The following is a 21,166-nucleotide window of genomic DNA, read 5'->3' on the forward strand; positions in this document are numbered from 1 at the left end:
GTACTTTGCACCCTCCACACCAAACCAAACAACCCTCAAAAATTTCAGTAGTTCAGATTCTCTGCCAATTTTTCTCAACTGCTTCTTTTCCCCTCTCTTAAGAAATGAATAATTTAACTTTCAGAAGCTTAATGAAAATTAGATAATATGGTATATTAGTGGTTAAAAACACAAGAATTGGAGTCAGGCTACAAGGGGTTGGAAACCTAGTTATATGACTGACCTTGGACAAACTGCTTAAGCACTTTTTTGCCCATGCAAGATGGGAAAATTGATAATACCTATCTCTAGGGGTGTCATGAGGAATAAATAAGTTGTTAGAGGCAAAATGCTTAGAACAGAACTTGGCCATAGTATGAATTCAATGAGCATTAGATATTATGTCCTCAGAATATGACATGGCATCTACAGTAGGAAAAGAACAAAAAAGAAAGAAACTGGGCTAGAGATGTTCATGTTACCATATCTTAATACCAGTGTGTAGAAAAATACTATGGAGGATCTTTGGCACTAAGTCAATCAAGATCTAGAGTTTGATTAGAAAGTTGATGTATAGAATTCACTGATGAAACAAATGTTTGTGAGATGCATTCCGTGTACGAGGGACTGTGGTCAGGCAAGTAGTGTAAATGCAAACATATGCAAACCTTCCTCAAGTAATTCACACTGGGGTGAGGGGAGCCGATTGGAAGTGAGTGAGTTGCAGCAACATGGATGGACCTGGAGATCATCATTCTAAGTCAAGTAAGCCAGAAAGAGAAAGAAAAATACCATATGATATCACTCATATGTGGAATCTCAAAAAAAAAAAAAAAAGGACACAAATGAACTTATTTACAAAGCAGAAACAGGCTCAGACATAGAAAACAAACTTATGGTTACTGGGGAGAAAAAAAGGTGGGAAGGGATAAATTGGGAATTTGAGATTTGCAGATACTAACTCCTATAGATAAAATAGATAACAAGTTTCTACTGCGTAGCACAGGGAACTATATTCAATATCTTGTAGTATCCTATAATAAAAAAGAATATGAAAATGAATATATGTATATGTATGTATGACTGAAACATTATGCTGTACACCAGAAATTGAAACAATATTGTAAACTGACTATATTTCAATAACAAAGAAAGAAAGAAATGAATCAATTAAAAAAAAAAAGAAGTGAGGACATCATTTGTTTGTGCCCATCACTTCCAAACTTCTATACAGAACAACACAATGTGAAAGGTGCTCAAACAGAGAGAAGGACAGAGTACAGTGTTGTGGAATTGGGAGCAGGTTGCATGGCTGGGGGAAGGCTTTTACAGCACCCTGAAAAGAGGAGGGGCTTGAAACTAATGCGTGATAGCAGACAAAATGGATCAAAAAGCACTTCTAAGAAGATATGACGCTAGATCTGAATTTTAAAGGATAAGAAGAAACTAACTAGTAGACAGAATTGGGGAGGAAGGAATAGGTATTTTCAGGTGCATAAACAAGTAGATGTGTGGAGGCATGAGACAGCATGGCCTAATCTGGGAATTTGTGTAACTATGGCCAAAATGAAGAGTGTGTCTGGAGGCATCAAAGGAGTTGAGAATGGAGACTTTGTCAAGGATTAAACCATGCAGGGTGGGATAAACTGGGCTTGCAAGTGTGATTTTGGTGCTGAATGGCATGGCATGGCTTTGAAGGGTTTGTGCAAAGGAACATCAAAGTGTGTTTTTGGAATATCTGACTAACAGCACACCCATCCCACTCTCAGCACTCCTTATTCCTTTTCCCCTGCTCTGCTTCCCTCCACAGCACTTATCACCACCTGACATATTATTTGATTTGTTGGTTGGTTGTCAGTCTCCCACTGCCAGAGTGTAAGCCCCATAAGGACAGATAGATACGCATTTATGAAATAAATGGCATATGGAGCAAACTTCTCACTTTCAGACTCGTACATTTATTTGGTTGCCTTTTCTTCTGGGGGCAACCTATTTTGGTGTAGTAGCTAACAGCCTATAAAGATGAGGACTAAAATTGTAATGAAGATTCTCCTGGTGATTCCTTTCAATTGGCATGAAGGAAAGCCACTAAACACCAGTGATCCTCTCTGAACTCATTTTCAAGAAAAGAGGCTTAGCATCTAGAATTATCCAAAATAGATGTCAAAGTCCAAGTGCTTTTATAAACAGGTAGAAGTAGCTCATTAGCATAGCTACTTGACAATATTTTATCCCCCCCCCCAAATAATACCTATAAAAGCTTATCATTTCTATAAATATTTTTTACTTTAATGAGTTTAGGAAGAAATGTAACACAATGAACACTGAATTAACACATCTCATACTAAGAGTGTTTTAATGGTCTATAACTTTAATTCCATAAATTTATATTAAACTCCTTAAACTAGATGAATGTTCGCATATCCAAATAAATGGATAGTTAATTATACTTAGTGATGTTTTAATCTGGGCAATTCAGGGCTTAACTAAGACCCACCAAGTTTTCCAGAATTAGGCATGCTCTCACTTGTTTTATCATGTTTCCTTACCAGTTGGGAAACAATTCAGTTGGGTTTCACTGTGCAGTATGCATCATGAGTCTGAGCTGCATGGGATCTTTATTTACTTCCTGCCTTTGATCACCAGTCTTACCCCCTGACTCGTTTTGAGTAGGAAAGTTCCATGCTTGATTCTGTCAACCCACATCCTGCAGTCCTGAAAGCACAGGATGTAATTTTCCCTTGCCATCTCCAGAGCATTTTATTCTGCTCATGTCTCAACTCTTTGATGACTTCCAAGACCCTCTCTTTGGTTGTATCCTTTGAAAGAAGCCAGCTGGGCCCTCCCTGACCTGCCACGATGACTGACCTTGGTGTCTACTGTGCCTGTACCTACTAAGTTTCATTTTACCAAGCCTAAATTTGGCAAGCTTCAGTGAGCTGCTCTCCATCATCAGTTCAAAGCAGTTCTCTACTAATTATTGTTGCCATTTGCTTAATATTTAGGGAAGTGCATGGGCTTCTTTCCTTGGGAAATGTCTTGGCTGGAATGTGATCTTCAGAGTTTAAAATTCAATCCCTTGCTTGCTGTGACTCAGAAACAATTACTATTTCACTCAAAAGAAAACTCTTCTGAAATAACTATCCTTAATACAGACAAATTTAGGAAAAGTTGTCATTTTTAAAAGCCAAACATTTAAATATTACTAAAAGACTTGAAAACATATTATGTGTCTTAAATGTTGAATGAAATAATTAGGTGCTTAAATTCAGTCCTTAAAATTAGAAACAATAAAAGAAAGAAAAGAGAGAAAGAAAAAGATTAAGGGCAAAGGTAGAATTCTAAAAACTAATTGAAGAGTATTGAAACAAATGGCATAAAGAGCAAACATCCATGTACCTGATATTTGTATTTAAAATGATATTTAAATAGTTGTGCTGATGTAGCCCTTTGAAATGTCAGGAATTTTGAGAAGTCTGAGATGTTTACTTGTAAGTTAACAAGTTAGCTGGCCACAGTTTCATAAATGCTATCAGAAGACATAAGACTCCTGGGTCAGAGACAAAAGACTTTATTACTCACAGCACAGCAGATAGTATGAACTTCATGTTTGAGTCATTTCACCCTGCACCCCAAATCCCATGGGAGTGGTGTAGGTGGGTCTAGGTAGGTGCTGTATCCATAGTGAGTCTGTATTCCAAGTTTAGGAAAACTCCAGTCTTATAAGGAGTTGCTAACAAGTCTACCCAACCTTTTCCAGAGGGAGCTATTATCTTTATACAGTTAGAAAGCAAATCTGCCCTCTTGTAGAAGGATCTTGGTCTTTCATATGCCATGTCAAGTGCACAAGAAAAAGCCATGAAAAGACAGAATGGAACAAAAGCTGTAACAATATATGTAGAAATGCCATGAAGAATTAACCTGAACAATATCCACCCCTTGATGTAGTCTTTAAAAATATAAAAAATTCACTGAAATTTTGTAAGGACCATCACTCAAATCTATAAAATACTACTGCAGAGTTTGGCAACAAACATAACCACCATTAATTCACAAATATTTCGAACTTCAAAACTAGCAAATCGTCATTATCAGCAGTAAAAGTTTTGACATATTAAACATTGCTTTGCATGTGACACAATACAAATTTTTTCCATTAAGACAGGATGTTCAACTAGTCCAAATGATCTTACATTAAGGTAAAATATTCCTATGGATGGATATAAAATAAATAAATAATAATGACAATAGCGAAGACTTTTACAATTATGTAAATTTCTAGAAGTCAGTATGTTTTCATCTTTATGTAGGAAATTGAAGGAAAAACTATGACATTAAAAATGTAAAATGGAATCTGTAATGATTGTCTTATACCTTTCCTTTTTCCTTAAAAACCAAACACCATCTGCTTGCTCCTCACCCTTAGCTAACTAGTCTCTTATTTCACTAAGATAATAGAAACAATTAGAAGAAAGTAATCTCATTTACTGCTTCCAAATCTACCAACATACCTATCCATATCCGTACTTTTATCTTTTTTCCTATTAAACTGAATTCACTCCTTTTTTTCTTCTAAGACTATTTTTCACCCCAGATTTTTTTCCTCTTTCAGCTTTTCAGAGAATTTTTTCTTGCAATTATCCCCTTCCTCTACCCTGCATCATCAATACTCTTCTTGTTACTGTCTCATCCTTATCAGCATGTGAACATGCTTCAAAAAACTAAACCTCCCTGGACCTCATGTCCTCCTTCATTTGTCTGCCTATCCCACCACTTCCTCAAAAGAGGTCTCTAAGCACTCACTGTCTCCACTTCTCACTTCCTCTCTCCTCCACCCTTCTCAACCAATCATCCTTTCCTCCCCACCACTGACTCCACTGAGACTGCTATTGTCTAGATCAACATTTGTAGGTACCATATAGATAAAATTTCAGCTCATGATGCTAGATTAATATTTGGTAGACAAAAATCTACTTAGAAGCACAAAGATTAGCTACCTAATTTGTGAAATGCAAACAGTATCCATTTTCTCTGTCTCACAAGGTTGTTGTGAATCAAATGACATAATGCAAGTGAATATTTCTGTAAGCCACAATGTGCCACTCACATGTAAGCATTATGATTTTTTAGGCTATGAATCAAAGGCATGGATTTTTGTAGTTTTGATCTAGCCCTAGCATAACACAGAGAACAGGAACATAGTACATTGCCCACAGGCATTTGTTGAATAAACAAATAAATGCATGATGAATGAATGAAAACACTTGGTTTGGTGGAGACTCTGTCTAGAAATGAATGGAAGCATCCAACTATAGTGGTGCTAATGAACAGAGCAGAAAAATGATTCCTTCTGCAGCAACATGCAGAACCCTACCCCCCACCAAAATTATTTAACACCTTGAATAACTAATAGGCCTTCAATTTGCTCAAGAAGTTATCTGATACATGCACTCCAAGGTCCATAGCAGCACTATTTACAATAGCCAAGACATAGAAACAACCTAAATGTCTATTGACAGATGACTGGATAAAGAAGTTGTGGTATTTATATACAATGGAACACTACTCATCCATAAAAAATGCCATTTGCTGCAACATGGATGGACATGGAGATCGTCATTCTAAATGAAGTAAGCCAGAAAGAGAAAGAAAAATAGCACATAATATCACTTATCTGTGGAATCTGAAAAAAAAAAAAAAGACAAGTGAACTTATTTTTAAAACAGAAACAGACTCACAGACACAGAAAATAAACTTATGGTTACCAGGAGGGAAAGGGGGTGGGAAGGGATAAATTGGGAGTTTGAGATTTGCAGATACTAACTACTGTATATAGAATAGATAAACAACAAGTTTCTACTATATGGCACAGGGAACTGTATTCAATATCTTATAGTAACCTATCATGAAAAAGAATATGAAAAGGAATATATGTATGTGTATGTATGACTGAAACATTATACTGTACACCAGAAATTGACACAACATTGTAAACTGACTGTACTTCAGTAAAATAAATAAATAAATAAATAAATAAAAAGTTTTTAAAAGAAGAAGTTATCTGAGCTTTCAAAGGATCCTTCTTGTCTAAGTTTCTTTTTAATTGTGAGGCTATCTCATAGGTCCAAAGCAAATAAAGAAAACAAATACATACATGAAGACATGCCTTTTCTGCTCAGCCAAGACTCAAACATCAAGACTAATCAATGCCATTAACTAAAATATAAAATGAGACAAACAAATAAAAATATACTTTTTGATCATCTTGTGAACCATTACTTTAGAATTCTGTTAAAATAAGCTAATGACAATGTTGAGACCCTGAGCTAGACAAACAACAGTCAACTTTGCAAAGACACATTTAAATTATGATGGTCTCCTCTCCATAAAATGTTCAAATTCTAGTGACCCAGGTAATGGTGTTCTCTCAGACTTTGAAAGCTTTTCCACACCATGTAATGAGGAAACTGGAGGCATGACAGGTCAATATCATATCAAAAATAAATGTGTTATTTTCGGATATTTCCTTCAGGGTTGGCTGACATCGGTCTACCATGCAACAGTTTATGGAAGACAGCAAGAAGGCTTGACTTACACACAGTGCTGCCACCAGAGTCAACAGTGCTGCCAACCAAGGAAATTTAAAGCACATGACTTATTGTCAGGTTTAACTTGTTTTACAAACCCAAACAGCCATCCAGCTTCTAAAAATCCATTTCTGTTTTAAGAACTAACATTTAATCACAAGGACAAAATAAATATATTTGTGCATATAAATAAATGGTAATAAGAATGTCTGCCAAAGAACTCAACTTTCCAATGTACTATATAGGAAATTATTAGTGGAAATAATAATGACAAAGAATCTTCACAGATAAATGTCAACAAAGCAATATTAGGAAAGAACTAAGATGCATTCTACTTCCTAGGCTAAAGCTACACATACATGGACTTGAAATATAAGGTGAGATTGTTTTGTCCTTATGTTCTCTTTTTCTACATATTTTATGTACTGCCCTCCTAACTTATATTGAAAAATTCTTTGGCTGAATGCTGACATGGAGCATCAAGGAGACTTGGTTTCGAATCTAAATCTGCCACTTGTTAAATGGCATGTTCCATCTAGGAATGTTTTGAAGAGGACATCTGGCAATGTTGGGAACTCCTGCCACCAGATCTCTTGGCTCTGCCTATATCCTATCAGGCCATTATCAAGTTAAATGGCTATTGCTAGTGTAATGGTTTGTCTTTGGCTAATAGATTGCAAGGTCTGTGTGTGCAGGAGGCCTGTCTGTCTTGTGCAACACCATGTCTTCAGCATTTGCACAATACCTGGCTCTTTCTAGCCACTCATTTGTTCAATGAGTTCATGGATGAATGAGTGACCCATAGCATTGCTTCTCAACCTTTTCACTCCTTTCAAGGATCCCTTGAAATCATCTTTACATGAATTTCTTTCATACTAACATTTCTACTGTATTTTATTGTTCTAAATTACTTGGGGCTAATTATTGGATTATTGATTTGGACTCTGGATCCTATTCATGTTAGCTATCTAACTTGAGTCGGAAAACCAGGTTTCATAAAACTATTTCTTGTTGACTTTGAAAATAAGGAATGGAGTACTTAAAATAATACAAAAAAAAAAAATTTCACTAGCAAGCCAGGAAAAGAAACCAAAAACAAGATAGTATTTTGCTCTCATTTTCAAAGTTTGGCTTTTTTTTAACTTAATGTCAATCTCCAGTGTTGCTGTGAGGGTGTAAAGAAATAACACTTAGATCTACCCTGGACAGAGTCTATGAGTGTGATAATTATGGTAAGCCACTCTGCCATCTCTAATAAAAGCCTTACAAACATTTGCCCTCTCTACCCAGCAATTTCACTTCCTTGACTTATCCTAAGAAAATAATCGAAGTTTCACACAAATATTTCTGCATGGGGATATTATATGTAAGAGTGTTAATTGAAAATAAAGTAAAAATGTAATAACATGGAGGAGCTGACTTACTATGATGGAATACCAGGCTGTTATTAAAATTCATGTAAAATAGGGAGAATTATACTTGAAAGCTATCAAAAAGAGAAACATGTTAAGTGAAAATTACCCCAAGTATTATAAATATATTTGTATAGAAACATACAAATTTTAAACAATATATTTAAATTTTATTCATTATGTATACACATACATATACAGAAAGACTAGAATAAGATATACTATAAGTTAGACTTTATGAGGTTATGCTGCAGTAACAAACAATCCTAAAATTTAGTGGCATAACAGTAAAGGTTAGATTCTTGCTCTTGTTTCATGTCAGCTGAGAGTCAGCTGTAGCTCTGCTTCTTGCGTCCCTCTTGTCCTGGTATTTGGTCTTAAGGAACAGCCCTTCTTTGGTACTTTGTCTTTCACATGGCAGAGAGAAAAGAGCCCCGGAGAAATCATGTGATGCCTTTTAAAGATTGTACCAAGAAGTAGCACATCATTTCCACTCATATTTCATTGGTCAAAGTGAGTCCTGTGTACAAGACTGGCTTCACTGGGGTAAAAGGAATAATCTCTTACAGAAAAGACCCCACACATCTCATGGAGAAGTGGTAAACATCAGGAAAAAAATAATAAAGTTTACCACAATAACCATTATCTCCTGGTGGTGATATAAGGGCTAATTTTTGTTTTCTTCATGTGTTACATTTACAAGCAGAAAAAAAAATGTCTCACATAGAAGGAAGTCCACTGTGTCATACCACATGGTTCACTCCTGCTTAACTTCCTTCTGATTGAGTTATATAGGCTGTCATCTGTGGTCAAATGAGTTCTGATGTATCATTGGCTATGGGTGTTGATCTGGTTGGTCGGCCATTCTTTCTCAATGAGTCCTATGTAGGCTTCCTTTCAACATGTTATGGGCCCTATAAAATAGATCTATAAGCAATATCAATTACATTACTGAAGAGTGGATATTGGTATGGTATGAACCCAGTGGGAGTCAGTAGGGGGCAGTTCTGCCCCTCAGAGGTTATTTGGCCATGTTAGGAGACATTTCTGGTTGTCACGACTTGGTGGGGTGCTTAGAGGCCAGGGATGCTGCTAAGGGAAGTCTCCTCCACTCCCCCACAAAAAAAGTGGCTCAAAATGTTAGTAAGTACCAAGAGTGAGAACCCATGTGGTCCCATGATAGTATAATTCATACTTAAAAGGAGACCTGGGAAACTTGCAAATGCTTTAACATTTAAGTCTTAGAAGAGCTCAGCCTTCAGACATGGATGGTGGTTTCTTGTGGGTTGGCAATTACACAAATGCAATCTATGACTGAAGATAGTGCTGTGAACCAGGTTTATTGACCAATCAACATAGGCATTCATGTACCTTACCATCAGAACTTATGGTCTAAATCAATATTTAAAATACTTTAGAAATAATGTCTGGGTGATGACTGTGAGACTGTATCTTGGGAGAAATTGTTCTGGTATTTTGCACAGGAAATTGTTGCTGACATGAGGAGGGGTATTTGGAAAAAAGTAACGAATGTTGTGACGGTTTGTCAGTCATGAGTAACTTCAAATCCTACAGTTATTACCATCATTTGTGTACATGTCTGTCACTTTACCTTCATCTGTTATGTATTTGGGAGATGAAGGAGAACAAGGGTGACATCACCACAATGTTCAGAAGTATCTTGTAACATTTGTCTTTCACATTTTGTTGTCAAAGGTTATTAATTGGCTACAATCTTGATTCTAAATTTAAAACAAATGTTACATGCATGTCTCAATTGAAGAGATTATTTTATAAAAGCTTTCACTTAGAAAATTAGTTTTAAATAATTAAAATAGGATCCATGCTATCTTTACTTCATTTTGCCATCTCTTTCCCTATTCCTTATCCTAGAAATTCCATCCCACCAAAACTCAGCGCCCTCTTTTGGCCATCTGCCCTATACCGGACTTCTGTATCCTGATAAAATAATCACTCCTTCCCACCCAGTATGTGAATCCGCACTGTCTTCCCGTAACACTTCCGATCACGTCATAGTGTTTAAGGTTGTCTTTCCACTAAATGATGGACTCCTAAAAACAGACTGCTTACAATCTACCTTTGTAACCCAGCGATTTACATAATGTCCAGCTCGTGGCAGGTGTCAACAAATGATAATGTGTTAATGAACTTCCTCAGTGGCCACATTTAATCGTAGAGAAGGAAGGATATATTAGAGCTACTTTTTATATTAAGAGGTGAACGACTAGCTTTTTGAAAGAGCACACATGCTGACTCAAAGGAGTGAATATCTGGTGGTGCGATTTTGCTAGGGAGACAGCAGAACAGGAAAGGCGTTTTGAGCCAAGAGAGGCTTCCTAGCTTCCTCAATTCATCCCCAAAGGCAGTGTCCTACTCTAGCAGGACCACGTGCTGCTCTGCTCTAAAGAAATAAAGCTACATCTAGGACATTGTCCTTGATGAGGTGGGTTTTTAAAACAGAAAAATATTTTTCTTAGAATTATTGCTGATGAAATTCTAACACATGTTGCAATCACATGGCTGAAAAAATATATGACCACATGTTAACAATACCCATTTGATTTAAGAAATTGTTATTGATATTTTTTAACATACACCTGTCGCTATAGACCCTAAATACCAAACATATGGTGAGAATTCTTCTAAATTTCACAGTTTATTAAGTTATAAGTTTAAAAATACTGTAAGATATTGATTGTCCCTTTTATTTTTTTCAGGTTCAACATTCATTTAACTCTCTAAAAATACATATTCTGGCAATTATTGCTATCTTTTTTCCCTTTTTACTCTTAGATCTTAATGGCTACACTTTATACTTGGAGTTCTTGGTGGTATTCGATTTAGTATTTTATTACATGCTTTCTTCTTTTGATCACTAATACTTTCTTATATGTGTCATAGCTCCCTTGGAAGAGGGGTTGAGTTGCAGACAGACATTCTTAACTTACAGATGGGTTGCATTTTCAAAATTATACATGTTTTCAACATGTTTTTATTGATCACTTATCCTATGGCAGACTCTGTGCTAAATGTTGGGAATAAACACAGCTTACTTCATTAGAAGTTAATTTTTTAATTTAAAATGCACTTTTTCTATATAAGGGGTGCTTTTAAAGGAAGTTATGTTCCCAGATGATCCCCACAAATCAATTTCTATTTCATACAGTTCTATTGCATTCATTCTTTGTCCCCAGTTCCCAATCCTATATTGCAAAAGTGCTAACTTCCCAGTAGTAACTTCGTTCTCTCCAATAAGAATAAAATTTAAATAGTGGCACATAAAAATGTTTTCCACAAATGGTGGCAAACAAACAGTATTTCAGTACTGCAGTGAACAAAACAGGAGTTGAGGTTTAGCACAGCTCTTGGGGTGAATCTTGACTACTGGGAGTCACTCGGCATATGACATTGTCCTGACTATTCCTATGGAGTCAAAGGTGTAACCAGACTGAAGGGAAAGGTCATTACCTTGTTTGAAGGAGAGGTTATTTCTTGTGACTCCCTTTGGAAGTGACCCAGGAAGGAACAGTCCTGATGACCCCTGGCTGTTCTCTCCCACCCAGGAGAGGAAACAGCCTGGTGGTCCCAGGCAGAGTGTGAGAGAGGCAAAGAACTCTGGTCCTGATGCTGTCTCCAAGTTACTAAACTAACCACACTTACTTCCGGGATTTCTGGGATGTAATATAATAATGTTCCATTATCTTAAACCAGTTCATGTCAGGTTTCTATTACTTGCAGCCAAAACGGCTCTAAACAACTCAAAATCAAACATTTTGGAGAAGAGAACATGTAATCTTCTCGTCCTCTTATTCTAATCCCAGCAATGAGAGTCTGTGTATAATTTCCTAGACCTAACTTTTCTGAGGTATATTGGACAGATACCCCTTGCTTACAGAGAAACCATTTTTTGATTACTATCAGAGTCTTTGGTGCCTTACTTTTCCCCAAAACCAGAAAAAAAATCGTCTTCAGATACCAAAGGAAGAAAATGGCATGAAGCCCAAAAACAACCTATATTTCTTTTTTCCACTTTAGATGATGCTCAAATCTCAGCCAGTTTCTTTTCAACAGTTCACCACCACATCTAAAAATCTAAGTGTATGCTGCAATGGTAGCTGCCCTGAATCCCAAATTACCCCGAACACCCGTTCTTAATCATGGAGATCTTGATTGGAACTAAATTTGTTCTCTGTGTAGAAATCACTCATGTTCCTAGAGCAGTTTCTCCTCTGGTCAAATTAGCTGTGTAAATATTACAAATAAAAATATATGTAGGGGCAAGTGGATTACAAAAAGGCATTTCCTTATAAATGATCCATGTGACCCTAAATTAGAATATGTCTTAAAAAATAGGGAGAGCCTGGGAAAGATTAGTAGACCAAAACAAATGGTGCCCATAGACTGCCAGATTTGTAGGCCAAATTCTCAACAGTGTAAAGCTGGGGGGGCGGGGGGGAGAGGCAGAATCCCAAATGGAAAGAGGGAGAGAGGAAGGTTTTACTTATAGTGTTTTTCAATCCTAAAATACAAGCTGGACTTTGAAAAACAAGGCAGAGCTAGATTGGGAAGAATGCATAGATTGACTTTCTTTGGCTTTTTCCAAATTGCTCCCTTTCATGTGTTTCCATCCTATTGGAAACAATTTAATTCATCCTTTCAGAACTTTGTAAACAAATTGCATATTTAAATTTGTGTAGTACTTAGAAAGGGAATAAACAAAACACACTCAACCTCTTTTGTTATTGGATAAAGCCTAGAGATGCTCTTTAGTGTGGTGCTGTGTTCTCTTATGAAGACATTCAACTACATTTTAAAAGGTTTAGAGGCATAAAAATACACATTTGTGACACCATGACATTCTGCTGCTTTCCTTGGGGAAAATCTTACTTATCCTATGAATGAATCAGGACCATGAGACAAACTGTGAAGTCTGGGACATCATATCTTAATACAGGGGGAAAGTTCAGCTATGGAATATTGTTGCTCATTTCCCCTCATCTCCTTCTACTATAACATTCACTTGGAATTGGTTCATTTGATCTTTGTCTAAGGAAGAGTAAACAAATTGCTAACTGTTCAGTCTGTTTCAAAATCAGCTAACACTCAGCTTATCCCCAGTGCTGGACTCTCAGGCCATGATGATTATACTTTAATGCCATAATGTTTAGTGAATCTTGTGGGCCAAAGATATATATATGTGTGTGTGTGTGTGTGTGTGTGTATGGAGAGAGAGAGAGAGAAAGTTTCATTTTGGAAAACTATCAAACATATGCCATTTACCATTTATGTATTTTTAAAATAAAACTATTACCATGAACAGTGTTTGTTAATGAGCGACAAGTAGTGAGTTGATTGTGGTTCAGAATGAACCCTCTTATTACAAAAAATACGGAATCAAACTATACTTCAACACACACTCAAGAGTTTCTAAAGCCATGCATCTAATCTCCTGTGTTTAACTGTTATACAAATCAATACTTTAGTTATAGATTATCACATAATAAAATCATGCAAGTTCAAATTTTGATATTAATTACTGAAATATCCATTCTACAATATTAGATACTATTAAAAATTCCTCTTTTTACAAAACTGCTTGAAAAGGAAGGGCTATGTGTATGTTTGCTTTTCAAAAAGATGATGTTATCTATTGGATAAGTGTGAAAAAGGAAAGGTGTTCCTTCTTGGCCATGTTATTTAATGTCTTCATTCTTTTTATTTAAATATTTTAAGATATCAAGTCTAAATTTATCTCCTCATGTCAAATGTATGATCACTCTGTCACTAACCCAGTGGATTTCTCACTAATCCTAAACATTCCTCTTCCCCCAAGACCAGTCTTTTAATTTATCCTTCCAGATGCCATACTCAATTCTGCCATTATTATTATTGTGACTTTGCTCCTGCTTGAGAAAACCTGAAAAGTTTAACTCAAACTCCCTACTACCACTACCCAACACACACACACTTCTGTTCTACTTGTCCTGATGCTTTGCATTTTATCTGCTGCTTCTCGTATGAACAAGTTTTTGGCAATTGAGCTGTACTGGTATCTCTCACACGTCTTCATTACCAAACTATACATGAAGTAGTTAGTCCCTGCCAGCCCAGCTCTTAGTTGTCTGATTCACTAACATCAGTGTTCTTTTTCTAACTACATGCTAGACCTACAGAGAGCAATTTGGTCCTCTCTTAGCTTAGCAACTTGAGTGATCACATCTTGTACATTCACTGATTTTTAGAGAAATTTCTGGGTTCTTTATTCTGTTGCATTGATGTCTGTGTCTGTTTTATGCCAAAACTATACTGTTGTGTTTTTTGGGGGGGGGGGGGTCCTAGGTTTCGTTTTATTTATTTGTTTGTTTGTTTGTTTATTTTTAATGGAAGTACTGGGGATTAAACCTAGGACCTGGCGCATGCTAAGCATGCAATCTACCACTGAACTATATCCTCCCCCTAGTTGATTCTTCATAATTATATTTTTGGTCAATTCTAGCTATAGAAACTTGTCCCACAGTATATTTTAACAGAAAAAACAAGTGGCAGAATAAGATGCACAGTATATTTTAATTTGTGTTTTTAAAAATATGGTAAATTTTTGTGTTTCCATAGGCTGGAAACGTTTTAGAAACATGCACCCCAAACTTTTACAGTAACTACCTCTGAGGAGTAAATAAGTAAGCAGGACTTTGGTGAGATGGTGAGAAGTGGTGGGGACAATAAAAGACTTTAATTTCCCTTTGAAAAAATATTATACTGTTTTTTTAAATTTTATATAATGATCATTATTTTTATGATTTCAAAAGCTTGCAAAAAAAATGACAGAATGAATAGGCATTGTGTGACTCGCTTCCATTTTATGAATATTGTATGTTTCTAGAGGTGTTGCTCAGCAATTCTAAATGGCATGGTCAGATCTTTCCCCTAGGAGATGTCTCAGGATGACAGTTCAGTCAGTTCAGCCACTGCAAATATATCTTCACCGAAAATCTCACCAGATCACAGCAAAATGTTATCTCTTTGAAGAAAAAGTACCATATGAAGATCAATGTATTGATTTACAAACTTGAATAACTTTTCTGTTTATTTGTTTGAGTCAATAACTTGTCATGCAGGCGGAAACGTAAAATTGATCAGTGATACTCTCTTCATCAGGTAATTTTTTATAGTAGGGCCTGGAACAATTCCTTCTGAGAAATTAAGCCTTTGGATAATCAATCTGGGTGAGAAAGTGTTAGACTCGGTGCCATCGCCATAGAGTGGTTTGAGATGTGTTCTACGGCCTTGGTTCTCCAACTTTTTTATCTCGCAATCACTGGCAGGCCTTACTAAAGCACAGATTATTGCCCCCCCACCAGAGTTTCTATTGTTTCTATGAATTGTTTTGTTTTATTGTTTCAGAGTTTCTATTAATTCTATTGTTTCAGAGTTTCTATTATTCTATGAATCTGCATTTCTCACAAGTCCACAGATGATGGTGACACCACAGCTGCTGTCCCTGGACCACTATCCTGCGGGCACTGAGGCTGATTTTTGTCCTCCATTTTTCAAGTCTTTTGTTCTTTACCGTTAGAAGTGGAGTCTTCCCCATTTTAAAGCCTATACCTTTTTGAATTCAAAGTAAATCAGCCAATTAACATTTCAATACTGAGAGTAAAATCTCTGGAGCCTTGTAGTCCCTGGGATTTCTTTTCTTTCTTTACCGTGATAAATTTCCCTGCCTTACCCCAAGCAGAGTTTCTCAGTTACCATTTACCTCCTCATCACCTCCAATTTCTTATCAATTAACCAAAACCAAAATCCTTGAAATCATATGACTAGGTTGAAAAAGAAAAAAAAGAAAAAAGAAAAAAACTCCTAAAACCTCATCAGCAGCAGCAGCCTCATCTATCTGGAAGCACAGGTATCTCTCGGGAAGGAAGACGCTGAAACCCAAACAATTTTCCCCATCACGTTTAAAGAATGGCAGTTTCCATAACCAGTGATAGAACAGTTTTATTTCAAAAGAATTGGAGCTCATTTGTTTAATGAAAAATCGGCAATAACATGAAAATCATGTATCCTGGCTATCAGTTTAAGATTTTATTTACTTGACTACATGTTGAGTTAGCAGTTACAAGATGCCTCGTGTCTGTAAGATAGAAACATACAGTTGCTCAGGAGGACAGCTTTTCCTGGCCCATGCTTAACACAAATGTCTCTTTCGGGACTCATAAAGAAGACATTGATTAAACAATACACTTAAGAACAGCATTTCAATAAAAACTACAGTCATTTCCTATGGCTGCTTCTCCATGCCCATCTCAATGCTTACCGAGGGCATGATGCCAAATGCAGTTTTGTAAAAACAGTTCCACAGAGAGACAAAGCAATTTGGTCAAAATACACCACTGTCTGGTAGGCTGGCAAATATTAGAAAAATTGGAGACGTAGATGAATTGCACTGCTCTCCAAATATTATTTCTTGAAACAAAAATCCATGACAAGAGTTGAGCAGCTGAAAAGGCAGAGAGGAGGCAATAAACACCACAAGGCTGTGTGGCTTACGTGCTGCTGGGCTGCTGTCCTGCTGCTGGGTGTTGTTATGTTTGCTGCCGGGGGTGTTGCGGTAGGTAGCAGCTTAGAACTTACTGCTCTGCTTGTCATCATTTTGCAAATGTACAAGCAGCCCTGGTCTTGTTTGGAGTGAACTTTGGTCTTCTGGCACCAGCTGTGTGTATTTTCCAACGGAGAACCATTAAGTTTCAAGCCTGCTTGGTGGGGCTTCAGCTGATTAAATGGTAGACTTTCTGTTGACCTGAGTGCTAAGCCCAGGTCCACTCCTTGGGAAGAGTCTTTGCCATGTAAAACCCACAACTGCAAGGTACTTCAAAAGGCATCTTGTGAAGACCGTCCAGGGGTGATTCCAAATCTTTGTATTGACCTTTACAGAGAGACCTAACGATGTGCTCCACACATGTTTGAATACCATCATATATATTCCAAGAAACACAAAGAGGAAAGAAATGCATAAACATAAAGAAATGCTATACTCTGCCACTGTTGACATATGTTAAAACATTCTTAAACTTTGTGTGTTTGTGGAGTAGAGAGGTGGGAGAATATCCAAAAGGACTATGCATCTTTGTAAACAGAATATATATGGATCCAGAAATGTCTGTGAAGAGGGCCCAAGAGCAAGGTGCTACCAAATGGTGCATCCTGAAAAGGGAACTTTTTGCCACTCTCTCAATCCTTCCTTCTCAGCCATATGGCTCCCAGCAGGGAAATGGAGTTTCAGTAAGTAGGGACCTGCGGTTATCAAGAATGCCAACCTAGTCCTTTTATTGGCACATAAACAGCAGGCTCAAACACTCAACCCGATTGCTGAAAATATTCCTTTTCCTTTGGGAAGGCGAACTGGAGAGTTTCTTTAGGATTTGGTTTTCTTTCCAATTTCTACTTTCTTAATAGCTACCCTTTCCTTCTACGATAATAAAGAACTAGGAATTTATCAATTTTTTTATTTGGAGAACTTAAGAATCTAATTTGAGCTTCACAACTTTGGATTAGATTAACACTGCAGTCTAGAAAAAAAGAAATAGAGAGAGAAAGAGGAAGGAAGGAAGGAAGGAGGGAAAGAAGAAAGGGCAAACAACTTACTGCCCTGAAAAGACCAAAGAAAGAATAGGTTTTTGTCTCTTTCGATTGTAGTCTTATGAGCACCATTTTTGGTTGAGATGAAATATATATATTTATTATTTACACCTATTTAGACACAGAAAGTAGATACCAAATTGAGTTTTAAATGATATTAGAAAAATTTATTCAGAGAAAGCCGAACAAAAGTTAACTTCTGAGTTGACTTACCACGTCAGTCCCACTATATATTGTGCGGTAAAATCGTCAAGCAAGATAAGAGAACATTTAGTATTAAGTTATACGTTTTATGGAGCTTATTTGTCTTAAATATTTTAAATAAAATATTGATAACTAGAAATTCTGTTTTAGCAGCATACTTTTCCGGAAGTTAGGAAATTTAATCCATTCTTATTTGCATCTTACACAAACCTAGTACAGAGCACAAGCTTTACAGCCAAATTGCCTATGATTTATTCCTGACTACGCCTTTCTCTTGCTATTGGGGCAAATGAGCTAAATTCTTTGTGCCTCAGTTTCCTTCTCAATAAATAAAGATAATACTAGTGACAAATTCGTAGATCTGTCAGTGAGAGAATTAAGTAAGTTAATTTGTGGAAAAGACATTAGAACAATGTCTAGCACATACTAAAAATTTCTTAAAATAGTACTTTCTTATTTCATAATAGTAGTACTTTATGAAATACATATTCCTTAGACAACTGCACCTTTTTGTCATACGCTTTGTAAGAAAATTTCTTTCAACCCCACAACTTTATCTGGCCATACATTTTTATTATGCCTAAGACCGTAATACTTAAACAAGATGAAAAACTAATTTATGAAAAATCAAGAGTCTTACTTTAATGATAAAAAGCAAATCTGCACTTCTCAGAAGCCCTGACCTTAGTCCTTGGGTCCTGAAGGTGTCCAAAATGAAGCTTTGATCCTTAAAACAGAAGGGACCTTATACATTTGTATAAACAGAGAAGGTAGACCTCCTCCCAGTGGGAAAGCTTTTCAATAATCTTGCTCACAATCACAAATGCCCTTCAGTTGGTCTCTAACTCACTAAAACCATGTCTGGTTGAACAGAAAAGAAATGCAAAAATAAGAACCATAGTCGAAAAGTGAAAAGAAAAGAGGGGGACTCTTCTGACCACTTTCACTGCCTATTTGTCAGACATTCCTCCCAACCTTATTGCTGTCCCCTGCCCTCCACTCAAAAGAGGAAAGGAAAAGTTAACACAGGTGGAAAATTGCTTCTGGCATTAATCCTTCTAGCTCAGATCAGGAATATGGATAACAGTAATCTCTTCTGCAATCACCGTCGTTATTCATTTCAGTACCACGATGAAAATGCAAGGGTGGAAGAAAGGCTTGCGCACCACTTTCAAAGAAACTCACAGAAGAAATAAAATGAATGAACATTTCTGCATACTCAAACTCCAGTTTCATCCAACTAGATTAGAAAGCAGAAGGAAGGCCCCTTTTTCTTAGAGCATTTATTCCCCTAGGGGTTTTGCCAGAAGGCAGACTCCTAAGTTATCAAACTCAAAATTTTTCTCAATTCCTTCTTTTTTCAGTTTGCTTCTTGCGGTTAACTCCATTACTAACTTATAGCGATAAACACCTGGAGTCTATCAAAAACAAAGAGAGGTTTATTCAGTGGGTACAGCCCTGCCTGGTGAACACCCTGAGCAGAAACAAACTACATAATATAAGACTTGAGCAGGAATATGTTTTTTATGATGTGCCAGCAAAAGGGGGATCAAAGGCTAAAGCCAAATAAATAGCAACTGGGCACCAGCAGAGGAAACATATTTAGACTTTAAAATAATCAAAAACAAACCCAAAGAACACTAACACCCTCCACATTCAGCAGTCATATTTTCCTTCTTTTTATACAGGGCTTAAACCTGTCAAGAGTTTTTGAAGCTAATCACTGAAACTAAAGTAGAATTCTGCCTTTCACTGAGGTTGTGACAATAACCAAAAAGACTGGGCATGAATAGATAGACCCTCCCCCTACCCCCACCCCCGCTTCTTCAAGCCAACCCCCTCCTCTTTCTCTATTGATCCATTATTGAATTTGCCTTGGCCACGTTATGGAATTTGCTGGCTGACATTAATCCATTTATTGAGCTTGACTCCTCCTTATCTAAAACATCTCTGGGCAAACTGAAACAATCTGTCTGCCATCCACTGATTGGCAGGGCAAATTTTTCCAGGTGGTACAACCACTGCCCCTCAAATGACTTGCCAACCGTATTTTAGTCTGGCAGAATGATTAAAAGAAGACCGGGGCCACCATTGTTCACAACCATGCACAACCATGTTTAGTACCTGCAATGTATTTACATAAACAATTTTAAAAGATTAGCCCTTTTGGGAAAAAAAAAAGTTGAGGATGGGGGGGCCAGTGCCAAGAGGAGGAGGTAGATGGGAGAAGGAAGAATTGACAGGCTCAACCCTGAGGGCAAAAAGCTACATCTGTCTTTGATTTGTCAGGGATTTACATTAGTGAAACTTTAACTCTGCAGATGATACATAAGATTACACTTACAGGACAAGTTTATGCAAATACAGCTTAAACACCATGGTATGTGGCCCAGACAGTGAATTTGGCAGATTTCATTGAGTCTGGTGGCTGGATCTAATAAATTCATTTACATGAAGGATTAGAACATCTGGAAAAGTAGCATGGTGGTTTATTGAAACATAAATAACATTAATTGAAAGGTTACAGGTATGCAAAGCACTTCATGCAGGCAATGCAAAATGTTACAAAGCTGCTTCCCTATTCCCCTAAAGAAAAGAGAAAAATATCTGCTAATATAAACAGAAAACGTCATTTCCAGGATCTAATTTAAAAGTCATTTTAGATAGTATGAGTGAGAGAGGCAGCCCATTTCTTCATCCTGCTTTGTAACAAACCCTCTTTTTCCAAATCTGTACTGGGCTGCCCTTCTGATACACATCTCAGGCACTAATTAGCAGCAGCAAGGTAGTGACATAATTAAATTTATTTTCAGTTACAAATCCCCAAACTGTCATGCCATTTTGCAGACAGAGAAGCATGGTTGAGGTCTCCAGCTATTTCTTCAATGAGTTTATTTTTATTTTAGTGCTGTAATGTATACTCACTGGTAATGTGGACTGCCGGTTAATGTCTCGTGGAGTTGGTTACCATAAGCATAATAACAAATTACCCAGAGGAAAATGAGCAAAGATTGATATCATATGATTTAAAAGCTGAGAGGAAAGCTCAGGTGGTTTACAATCAGTTGAGTACCTCAAGATGAATTTATAACTTGGTAACCCATTCAAATTCCCCTTCATCATTTATTCTCAAATAAAAAGATGACTTAAGCTGTTCAGTCACCCAAAATGCCTCCTGCCCACAGCAATAGCAAGCCATTCCTTCTAAAAGGATCGTTTTCACTATAAGTCATTATCAAAATGCTGACTTTGAGAAGCCATGTAAATGAGGAAGCAGGAAATCTAGTATTCTCTTAGGTAGGGAGACGGCGTGGAGCCCACTTTAGA

The sequence above is a fragment of the Camelus bactrianus genome, chromosome 8 (genome assembly GCF_048773025.1).
Source record: "Camelus bactrianus isolate YW-2024 breed Bactrian camel chromosome 8, ASM4877302v1, whole genome shotgun sequence".
Taxonomy (NCBI): domain Eukaryota; kingdom Metazoa; phylum Chordata; class Mammalia; order Artiodactyla; family Camelidae; genus Camelus; species Camelus bactrianus.